The following is a 12,372-nucleotide window of genomic DNA, read 5'->3' on the forward strand; positions in this document are numbered from 1 at the left end:
TTATAACCAAATCTCTAATACACAACACCCCATCTTTGTTGCCACTTGATTTCCTCCTTTCTTGAAGCCAGGCAACCTCTGTAGTTTCAGCAGAGAAATTCTTTACCTGGGTCATCAGTGCCAAATGATCTGCTGTGTGAGTTGGCCCAGGGAAAGCTCAATCATACTAATGAGGTAATCACTGAGCTCCTAATGAATGGGATTAGTGACTGGGCAAGGATTGTTTGTCCTGGATCCCTTGATCAAATGCAGCTCGAAGCTCTCAAAATATTTGCTTGCAATCAGCCACGAGCTGGGTTTGTTTCAGCTCTCACTAACTAGATGAAAATTATTTTCATCTCTGCAGAATTTGCCAAATGTGCTGATGGAGGCACTCTGCAGTTTGTGGGGGAGAGAAAAGGGGAGTTCTAGTTCAGAAGTAAACTCTCTGTGGTAAGGTAAAGCCATAGGTGTCATAATTTTTAATTTCATGCCAGCAAGAAGCTCAGCTGGAGAAAAAGAAGAAGAGTGTCACTCTATTCATTAGCTTTTCTTAATAGCAATTAATGAATATTTAATGTAACATATACCACTCCAGTTAGGTAGATTTTATATATCTAAAGATAAGCCACCAGAAACTGTGACTTGTGTTTCTTCTCCAAACCTGACTGTGCTAAATTAAGAAGTTTCACAGTTTTGACCCTGAGTGAGCTTAAGCACCTGCAAATGCTCTCTGAGCATTTTCTGTGCTCAACTTTACTGATGAAAGACTGTGTCAGCTCTTTGGAAAGGGAGCATGTAACTGATATCAGTGCAGGTGAGAATCCAGTTTAATATTTGTTATTCATTTCTAAAACTCCACAGCACCCAACCCCCACAACATAGAGAGGTAACATTTTTTTTCTTTTTTTTTTCTTTTTCTGGTAATAAATATTTTTTGAAATCAAAAGATTTTGCTTTTCCCAAAGAGAAAAAAATAACTAATTTTGTTAAATTCTCTTCAATAATTCCTATGGCATTTTAATTAAAACCATTTTTGAAATGCTTTATTTACTGGAGGAAAACTGCATTTATAACACACAACACATTTAAAGATGAATTTCAATGGCATTTTCAATCATGTTGTCAGGAAAAAACATTATGGATGAAAATGGAACAAACTCACAAACGTTGGTTGCAGTGAAACCTATTAAATGAAGTCTGAAGTAATATTTGGCATTTTTCATGAGATATCTTGCTTGGGTTTTTTTTAAAGGCCGCCAAAAAATCATAATGTAATGTTTTCTTTATTTGTCCTGCTCTTTCAGGGACGTTTCTCATGAATAAATATGGTGTTCTGTGCATACAGTGGGATCAAATAAGCATCTAATTGATGTGTTGTAAACGGCACATGAAATTGTGGAAGTGCTTAGCTCAGATCCAGCAGAGCAAATTCTAAAGCAGCAGTGCACAGCAGGGGAATCTGAGCTAAATTAATTTTTAAACATACAAAAAGAGTAACAAAATAAAAATAATAATAAAAAAAAAAAGAACCAGACAAACATCTTGACTTTCACAGTTTTAAATGAGCAGAATTGGAGATCAGGAGCATGTTAAAAACACAAACAACAGAGATGAATTAACAGCTACTTGTCTTACAGCACATTGTAGAGCAAATCTGGAGGCAAAGAAATAGAATTCCCCAGATAAAGGGGGCATAATTAAAATCTGTAACATAAGGTAAAACATGCCTGTGATGAAGGGGGGAAAATAGGCAAAATTAGGCAAAATTATTCACAATGATACCAACACACAGTATAAAACTTGGCTTTTCTTTCATACAATTAGTGCTTGTTGGTTATAGCAGGATTAACATGACGTGATCAGAAATGCAGACAGAGACGTGGGGCCTGAATGTGCAGTGCCTTGAGAATCCATTCCAGGGTGACCACAGGCTCTGTAAAACCAAGAACAGCTGGTGAGTATTCACAGGACCCCCAGAGAATTTCTGGTGCAGAGGTGTCACTGGTGGAAGGGTGGCTGCTCCCAAAAGGCACAGACAGAAAAAAAAGCAGATTAAGATTAAGCTCAGGAAAGTGTATTTTCACTGATTCCAGGCTAAGGTAATTGTGGAGATGGAAGGGATGAGAAGACTGGGACAGATTATCCACAAAGGTTGTGGGCTCCTCATCTCTGGAAATGTTCAAAACCCAATTGGAAGGGGCTGTGAATAAGAGGAAGAACTCCGTGCCCATGGCAGAGGTTGGAATGAGATCATCTTTAAGGTCCCTTCCAACCCAAACTTTTCCATGGTTCTATGACTGAGAATACAGAAAACCCAAATTCATCAAGAAAATACAGCATTTAACCTCCTGTAGCAAGGAAAAAAGTAAATTTTGTGTTCCCTTCAATGCCAGCAGTTCCCATACCTGGAGAAAAATGCATTTAGTTTTAAAAATATAATTAATTTTCTGCAAAATGGACAAAGACTAGAAGACAGAGCATGGCACTGGTGCACTTTGCTGGACGGAATAGAGCTGGGAAATTGTATTGTTTCCCATTTTTCCATGCCATGAAGAAACTAAAACCTTAGGCACTTCCTCTGACTAGGAACAACTCATTATGACTTGTAGATGTGTAATTAGAGATCAAAAACATGTAGATCTAAACCGTAAAATGTTTACACTATTCATGTAGACAAGTTAATGGAATTAAAAAGAGAGCACTTTTTGATCAAAGAGTCTGTTTCTCTCCAATTACTGTAAAAGAAACTTCTTAAGAACGACATCAGCAGCGGGATAGCACCTCCAAGATCAGCACTTTGCACTTCTGAGGTTACACAGATTGTATTTTTACACTCACCACCTATGAAACAGCCCTGAGTGTTTGTAGGAGGCATCACTATGAAATATATCAGCAAGCTTTTGTGGTGTTTGTGTTTATTCTACCTCTGCTTCCTCAGTGACTGTGTTTGTGTGCACATGCAATCTAAGAAAATCGAGTTAAACTTGTTATCCAGGGTGAGGATAGGAATGAAAAACTGGATTGTCATTATTATTAGTGAAGGCATAACTGATAACAACTTCTTTTCTTTTTTCTAGATCTTTTTAATACAGGTGAAAGCCTCAGAAACACTGTTTTAATTATGCTTTGCTGCAAACCAACAAGGTGTTAAAATAGACCATGATCAGACAGAAAGCAGCTAAATATAGACACAAACATATTTTCATTTATGCTAATTTTTAAACTGCTCATTATAAGATTGTTCAGATAATATTTTTGAAACCAGATGTCCATTATGTGCTGTGCTGCAGATACAAAGCAGAGATGAGGGTTCCTGCATTGTATTCACAGAAACACCTCAAAGAGGCAATAGAAACACTCTAATGGAAGGGTACTCTTCTGAAGATGACATTCATCCCAGCTAATTTAAGGTCTAAGCACCTCCATCTGAGTAGAATGACTCCCAGGCTCCAGGCTCCTATTACAGTAATTACAGATCTAATCAATACAGCCAAAGATTTTTAGGGTTTTTAGGGTGGGGATCATTTGAATAAAGTAATCAACTCCATATTGACCTAAATTTCACTGGCTGGTATTGACTCACATTAGCTGCAAAGGGATCTTCAGGATGACTTTCCCAGATGCAGAGAGGTTCACTGTTGGCATCTAAATTTAGCTGCACAAATTCAGCAGCCAAAGTCCTTTTAATGTCACAAGAGGAGTTGCTCAAGTCACTCACACAAGTGAAAAAGCAGCTCTGGAAAGGGGATGCACACCACTAATCATTCAACCTTTCCTTCCACTTGGGAACTACTCTCACTTTTCTGTTTATTTAATATTTCCCAGCACTTTTTAAAGAGGAAAGGCTCTAAGGTGAACCTTGAAGGTCTCTTCCAAACTAAACCATTTTATAGCATTATAGAATCCTATCCTATTTCTGCAGGTGCCAGTCAACAACATTCACCACCTGTTCAAGTTACAGAATCACAGAAATTCACAGATTCTGGAGATGAAGCAGGGTGAGCAGGGCTGTGTCCAGCTGGATTTTGAATAGCTCCAAAGCTGGAGGCTCCACAACTCTCGGCAACCCATTTCCCCATTTGGTCAATCATATTAAAAAAAAAAAAAAAAAAAAAAAAAAAGTGTTTTCATATGCTCAAAATATTTTTCATTTTTTTCAGGTTGTGATCACTGCCTTTTGACCTGTCAGCAGAAACCACTGAGAAGAGCCTGCTTCTACCTTCTTTATCCCTCTGCCTCAGGTATTTATAGATGGGTAAGCTCCTACAGAGCCTTTCCTTCCCCAGACTGCATCCCAGCTCTCTCAGCCTCTCCTCACATGTCAGAGAGCTCCTGTGCAGGCACACACATGCCTGTGTCCAGGAGAACACAGATCCTCTGGAGCTTGGACAGAATTCTCCAAGCACTGGGATGAAGATGGGTTGGACATGAAACCAAACCCTATGTCCAGCACAGACCCATTACTCTTAGCAGGCTCTGCAGCTGCTGGGGATTCTGAATTTTGATTTTAAATCAGGGAAAATATTTATTTAAATATGAATATTTAAAATGCAAAAGCCATTTGGATAAGAAATAGGTAATCTACAAGGCTTGGAGTGCAGCAAGGGAGATTCTCCAGGCACAAACTGGCTAAAAGATATTCTAGGCCAAAAATCCAACAGACTTCATATACCTGTCAGGTTTGCTTGAGGATAAATATGAATTTAAGTTACTGAGAGAGAGGTTGAGTTCTGTCATACTCTTAGGTTTTGATTAAAGATCTTTTTTACTTTTTGTGTAGTAATACTTATGCTAAGTTTAGCAGTTCTACTCATGGACCATACAGTCTTATCTTAGTTGCTCTACAAATAGAGAATTAAATAACAATCTTTGGAAATAAATAAATTAAAATTATGCTGGAATATACCCTAGGTTTTCTTTAATGTCTTGGGAACTTTATTGGTATAAATGTGTCTGACTTGAGGCTTTATCTGTCTTTATTTCTGTGATTATTTTCATGATCATTAAAGGAAACAGATATATTTATCTTGATTTTTTTTTCATGAATAAAGGGAGAGGACAAATAAAAAAAGTACCCTGCTGCTATCAGGGTGCTAAAATTATGCTTCTATGCAAGCTGACAGATCACTGAGAAGTGTAAAAGCAGCCTGTAAAGAGCTGCAACAAGAACCTTAGGTAAGGATTCATCCTCCAGCCCTCCTTAGATCAGAGAAGAATCTTTCCCCTCTTTGAGGTTTTCAGTGTAGACTCTGCTCGTTTATTTAGTCTGGGCTATTCTGGCTGTGAATTAAAGAGGTGGTCTCATGGGAAGATAAATTATTCAGAGTAATAAATAATAATTTGTCCCTACCTGCTGTTGTTCCAAATCAAGTGAGATCTCTGCCTGGGCAAATATGAAGATGTGTATCACACTGTGTAAATAAGCTGTGATAATACAACCTTTGACATTTGCAAATTTACATGGATTTAGGACTTTCTCATAGATACAAATCTCAAAGGACTCCTCTGTTGGAGAAGGTTCATCAAGACAAATCATAGTCCATTATTAATAGTAGGTGACCATTATATATGCAGAGGTTTTGGGTGGTTGAATGTTTCTTTAAAAGTGTGAAACAATGACAATCATTGTTGGAAACTGATTGAGATGACTGAAGGTGGCCCATGAAATTACCAAGTGGAATTTTGCCTCAATGAAAGGGGAGAGATGACCCAAATCTCATTAAAGTCCATGCAAACACTCTCGCTGACTTTATCCAGCCCATAGGAAAGGTCTTGCAGCTGCTCTGCAAAGTCATAGAATGAACAGATGGAATTTGGTGGTGAGCACTGAAAACATGGACATGGAAACATCTCTTCAGAGTTATTTAAAGGCCCTTCCCAACATTTCAAACTCAGGCAGGGAGGGAGCCTGTGCCAGTGCTGAACCCTCAGCACAGGTGTCTTGAAAGACAGATAACCCACAGAAAGGAAATGTTGAGCCCTTGACTTGAGCATGCCATTTTTTTGTTTAATTCAGTTTTGTTTCTTCTTATTCAGATTTTGATTTTCAGTGTTCTGGTAAACCTGTTTCCAAGGCACTACTGCCTTTTGATATTTTCAAACTGAAACTTTCCCATATGCATAATTTACACTAATTAAATACATGTCAAAACTTTATCTGCTTTCCTCTAAAACTGTTGCATACTTTATAGTTTCAGATGCACATTGCAAAGTAGCTTCCAAATATCACAAAGCTGAAATCCTGTGACATCATCTCATTCATGATGTGAATGTAGAACCTAAATTAATCTGTGAGGCTGACAGTGGAGACAGCATCTTATAACATGAGGATCTAAATTGTCTATTTCTGAAACCCCTAAGAGAGTATTAAAGGGAAACCAGGAAATCTATGGTTGTTTACATTTTTCTGGCTCTAGTTCCTTGTAGCTGCTAATATTCTGATTTTCATTTCCTGACAATATGGTAAATATACTTTGCTTCTGTGTTTAGGATTCAACAGATCACCAGCTTTGGACATCAACATCAAATTTATCCTAAGTCAGATAACCTTTCTCTGCAGTTGGGGTGCAATTCGTGGCTTAACTCATTCGAAATTAATCTCTTCCGTCTATGGTGGCAGGGAATGGCCTCTGCAAACCCTTCCTGATCACTCTGATTAAGGTTTCAAAATGGACTTGATACAACAGCTTTATTTTATACGTAAATTTTAATGATGTATTTTTAGGATAGAAAATAAAGAAAATACAAGGAAAGGAAGAAAAAGGTCACAATGCTAAGAAAACCTGTGATGTTTCCTGCCTCTTTGAAGCTGGAGTTAATCAGACAGCAGATTAGTCTGAGAATTACATTTCTGACACTGTAAACCTTCCAGGCCTTAGCTGAACCCTTTTTCAAGTGTAGTAGGTGATGATGAGATTTTGCCTTCAGGAAAGACTGTTGTTTCATCAGTTAAAGTTCATCTCTTTAAAGAATCCTTCCCACTAATTTTCTAGGGGAGCAAATGATGTCCACTTTTCGTTGCAGAATTTCTTCAGTGCACGACTGCCCACAGCAGGAAAGCTGCTGCTCTTATTCAGCCACTCTGGTCATTTCTGCTTATTCTGGAGTTCTAACAGCAGCTTCTTAAATTAGGACAGGCCTAATAACCCAAGAGTCTTCTGTCAGAAAAAAAATGAGATGGCAGGGTGATGATATACCCCGTGCAATATGGCTTAATATTCACTTACACTTTTATTTCCCCTGTGCTTTCTCTTAATTGCATCAATGGTTCCCAGAAGCCACCTTTGATTCAACTTCACTGAAATAATTTCTTTTTCTGCTTAGAAAGATGGCCCAGTAGAAATCCAGGCCCTTTGGAAGACTAGGGTATTTTGGGCCCTGATATGAAGTTCTTAAAATTTGGCAGCTGCAGCTCATTGTTAAAATAGGAGTTCTGGATAAAGATATTAAAGATATTAAAGCAAGTGCATGGGTATCTGTCAGGGACCACCACAAGAGCATAGGTGTGTTTTATGGAGAGTATGGGTTAACCCAAAGGCAAAACTAAAAGAAGGGATTAGATGATACTGGGAAAAAAGCAAAACAAAACAAAACAAAACCCCAGCAACAAAACCCAAGCCCACAGTCCAGGCACTGTTTGGGGTCCAAGAAGGGTGCTGTCTATCCAAGTCAGTTCCTTGGGATTCACTACACTGAAAGAAATCCCAAATCTTTTCCATCTTCATGTTTAGTCATGTTCCCCATGGGAATTTACCCCTAAATTTACCCCAGTGCATTTCAGTCTGACCCCTAAAGATTTGTCTTAGCAGTGCACAGTACATGGCAAAGCTTTTAAGAAATGTGTAACTGCTACTCATATAAACATGCAAAAAAGATCTGCAGCAGCTCAGAATTTGCACCTGGGAGGCAAAGATGCAGAAGATGACATAATAATGGCCAGAGATACAATGGGTGATATCACATTTCAGAAGTGAATATTGCTAGCTGAACTTCGGGGATCATGAGAAAATTCATTTCACAGAGGTGGAATGCCCAGAGCCTGGGAGGTGACACATAATGAATTAGAGTAATTTTGCCCAACCTGTTAAAAACAAATGCTGTTATAGAAGTAGCAGGGCCATTTGCATAAAGATTTTTAAATTACCTGGTGTTGAATATGTGAAACATCAGGTAATGACATTGCAAACTCAGCTCTGATTAAATGGCAAGTGAAGAGCGAATCTCAGCAGCATTGTCTTATCACATTAAAACAAGGGGAAAATCTATTTATGAGTGAGCTGACCTCATTTTTTTCTCTCATAGCCCGCTGTGCGTGGCAGAGTTCGGGATGATTGAAAAGTCATTGCATAGTTCTTTAACATGACAATGTTTAACACAATAAAAAGTTCTTTTTCAACCTCCAGCAACCTTTTTTTTTTTTTGAGTGATAGACCTGGTTTAAGTCCCAAATGAATTTTTTGAGGTTGTGTGAGGTTTAAAATTTGGGTTCTAACAAGTTATCCCAGAAAGTTCTGAGAGGAAACCTCAGGAGCTACTGAAGCACAAACTTCATTCCTGTACTATAGTAGGTCAGGAAAGAGAAAGAGTCAAACCCATTTAATAATTAGGCTTTGCTTCTTCTCAAGGTCACAAGTCACAGGAGATGCTTCCTCCAAAGAAATGTGTACTCATTTTCTCTTAATATTACTTTTCTTGTAGAAGCATTGCCACCCTGTTTAGTCTGGAGGAAAAGGGGTGACCTTATTGCTTTCTACAGGTACCTTAAAGGAAATAATAGTGAGGTGGGTGTCAGACTCTTCTCCCAGGTAGCAAAAGACAGGAGAAGAGGAAATGGTCTCAAGTGGTGCCAGAGAAGATTTAGAGTTGATTTCTTTCATGGAAATGGTTGTAAAGCAATGGAGCAGGCTGTCCATGGAAGTGGTAGAGTTGTCATCCCAGGAAGTAGAAAAATTGTGTGGATATGCACTTGAGGATTTGGTTCAGTGGCGAACTTGGTGGTGGTGGTGGTAGGAGAACAGTTCAACTCAATATTTGGAACCTCAACAATTCTATGATTTTACTTCTCAAAAAAAAAGTCCTTGGAAATTGGGATTTCCTTCACAACATCCCAATAATAAACTAAATAAATTTATCTGAAATCATCTTTTTCTGAGGGCTGAAACTCAGAAGAGTGAGGGTTGAGTTACAGAGGAGGGCTATGACTTTATTTTATTGCCTTGACAAGAAGGTTAAAATCTCCAGCAATGTGTGATCTAAGTGACTGAATGACCAAAAAGATACCATTGGTTGACCATCATCCATGGGTTCACTTTGCAATTTATGCTGCAGTAACTTTGCTCATTTGCAAGAACGTTCTGTGAAAGAGGCCACATCTCCTCTGGTCTAAGCAGCCACTGCCTTTCCCTAGCAGGACAGGGCTCCCTAACTCACATTTGGCAACTCCTGCAGTGTGGAGGGAGGAAGGACAGAGAAAAGCAGCTTCATGAATATGTGGAATTATTCTGGGAAGCACTCAGGATAATGTAAAAACCAGAGACATAAAACACTGGCCAGCTGAGACACTAAGAGAGATTAGATAGCAGACCTGGCAACTCATCCATTTGCACCAGTGTGGCAAATTTTGTGGTTTTTTTGGGAACAAGCAGAGTTCCTGGCATTTGACTTTCATCTTGGATTAAGCATCAGGAGGAAAAATGCTGACTTATGTTAAAATGTGTGTGGTTGCAGGACAGATTCAAGGAGATGGATGCCTCAGCACTGGAGCACACAGTCAAGGCTGCCAAGGACGCAAATCTCTCAGTGCCCATCCAGTGCCTCGTTACTGTCCCACCATCCCTGAGAACCTGCCATGGGGAAATACCAGGCTTTCACCTTGCAGCTGCTTTTAACTACAGAGCAAGCAAATCACAGCTGTAAAAGGTGACAGAAACCCTTAAATTCTCATTCACGTGTTACTGGAAATAAACCTTAAAAAAGCCCACAGAAGACACACAAAATGGTTGGCATTAAACTATTCCAGCTAAGGGAGCAGGAGCTGTATGCTCCAGTTCTGCTGAAAGGAAGCTGGTGGCAGAATAATGTGGTTTGTGCAGAACTAGGGAAAATGAGAGCTGAAAATGTTCCCTATCAGGAAAGAAAAACACACTTGCATAGCAAGAGTTGCTGTCTCACACGCTGATGGGTGTTCTCAGAGCAGCAGCAATGCATATTTAAACACAAGAAGTACCTTCCTCAGATAATTTTTTTTAAAGACTATTTAACTATGAAGGAAACAAAACTGGTTTTAGTCAATGAAGACAGAGATGGAATGGACAAAACTCTTAACACTGGAAATAGAACTGCAACTTATAACTTTTTCATTAAGAACAGCACTGGAAATAAATTGCTGCATAGAGAGCTAATTAAAAAAGAACTAATAAATTCTCTAGATGTAAATATAATGCATTTTTTTCATCTATCTGGGTTCTAGCTGTTGTTAACTCTGGGTGATGCTGGTTTTACATGCATATGCTGGTGTTATTCCTATAGATGGTGCCAGGGCTGAGGCACAGGATGGAAGGAAGCTTCATGTTTGCTTTGCTTACATTCTAAGAGTCAGCACTGGATTAATGCAAACCCTAATCCCATCAGAAAAGAGATATTTTTGTAGACACCAGGGAGACTAATGCAGTTGATCCCTGCTTATGGCAGGAAAATGCACACATGTCAGGGATTTCACTCTGATATTTGTAGATAACCTTGGTAAATCTTTTGGACACCTCCTCATTTGGACCTTAGTGGGCTGTTCATAAATAAGGGTGAAAACAGCTGAGTTGACTTTCCTTTTAATCTCTTCCACCATTCTTCCAGTGTGGGTGGGTGAAATATCCTGCCTAGTGGATGTTTATTCCCTTTTCTACTGCTCCAGATTAGTTAATATGGAATATTATGGATGAGATTCTTTGCATTCAAATTCAAATGTTCCAGATCAACACAAATCACTCTCATTTCTCTTTAGAGAGGACAATCTGGCTCAACTTTAATGAATCCATTCAATAGCTGAAAAAAAAATTTATGCCTTAGCCTGAAAGGGAACATCAAGTAACAAGTTCAAGTTTAGTTGTCTAAACTTCAGTGACACTAATATAATCTTTCTTTTTTTAAAATATTCTAATTCTGGATCAAGTATTTATGTACTACCTTATTCTGTTCACAGGTTTTTATGGTTTACCTCGTATATTTTTTCTATAAACAAATCTTCAGTGACAAGATTGTTGCAACCACTAGGATCAGAAAGAAGCCTTAATTCATAAGGTGCCTTGTACTTCCTTCCTTCCTTCCTTCCTTCCTTCCTTCCTTCCTTCCTTCCTTCCTTCCTTCCTTCCTTCCTTCCTTCCTTCCTTCCTTCCTTCCTTCCTTCCTTCCTTCCTTCCTTCCTTCCTTCCTTCCTTCCTTCCTTCCTTCCGCCACTTCCTTCCGCCACTTCCTTCCGCCACTTCCTTCCGCCACTTCCTTCCGCCACTTCCTTCCTTCCGCCACTTCCGCCACTTCCTTCCTTCCTTCCTTCCTTCCTTCCTTCCTTCCTTCCTTCCTTCCTTCCTTCCTTCCTTCCTTCCTTCCTTCCTTCCTTCCTTCCTTCCTTCCTTCCTTCCTTCCGCCACTTCCTTCCGCCACTTCCTTCCGCCACTTCCTTCCGCCACTTCCTTCCGCCACTTCCTTCCGCCACTTCCTTCCGCCACTTCCTTCCTTCCGCCACTTCCTTCCTTCCGCCACTTCCTTCCTTCCTTCCTTCCTTCCTTCCTTCCTTCCTTCCTTCCTTCCTTCCTTCCTTCCTTCCTTCCTTCCTTCCTTCCTTCCTTCCTTCCTTCCTTCCTTCCTTCCTTCCTTCCTTCCGCCACTTCCTTCCTTCCTTCCTTCCTTCCTTCCTTCCTTCCTTCCTTCCTTCCTTCCTTCCTTCCTTCCTTCCTTCCTTCCTTCCTTCCTTCCGCCACTTCCTTCCTTCCGCCACTTCCTTCCTTCCTTCCTTCCGCCACTTCCTTCCTTCCTTCCTTCCTTCCTTCCTTCCTTCCTTCCTTCCTTCCTTCCTTCCTTCCTTCCTTCCTTCCTTCCTTCCTTCCTTCCTTCCTTCCTTCCTTCCTTCCTTCCTTCCTTCCTTCCTTCCGCCACTTCCTTCCGCCACTTCCTTCCGCCACTTCCTTCCGCCACTTCCTTCCGCCACTTCCTTCCGCCACTTCCTTCCGCCACTTCCTTCCTTCCGCCACTTCCTTCCTTCCTTCCTTCCTTCCTTCCTTCCTTCCTTCCTTCCTTCCGCCCCTTCCTTCCTTCCTTCCTTCCTTCCTTCCTTCCTTCCTTCCTTCCTTCCTTCCTTCCTTCCTTCCTTCCTTCCTTCCGCCACTTCCTTCCGCCACTTCC

General features: G+C 40.0%; 1 protein-coding gene across 10 annotated transcripts in view; it reads right to left on the minus strand.

The window, feature by feature from the left end:
• Positions 1 to 997: 997 nt before the first annotated feature.
• Positions 998 to 12,372, minus strand: part of TSNARE1 (t-SNARE domain containing 1) — a 469,084-nt gene continuing 457,709 nt past the window's right edge. For all 10 annotated transcript variants that reach the window (XM_074557836.1, XM_074557830.1, XM_074557854.1 and 7 more), the window contains one exon: positions 998 to 1,915. The gene's annotated coding sequence lies outside the window, so the exon portion shown is untranslated. The remainder of the gene's footprint in view (positions 1,916 to 12,372) is intronic.

This window comes from Zonotrichia albicollis, chromosome 1 (assembly GCF_047830755.1).
Source record: "Zonotrichia albicollis isolate bZonAlb1 chromosome 1, bZonAlb1.hap1, whole genome shotgun sequence".
NCBI classification, from domain to species: Eukaryota; Metazoa; Chordata; class Aves; order Passeriformes; family Passerellidae; genus Zonotrichia; species Zonotrichia albicollis.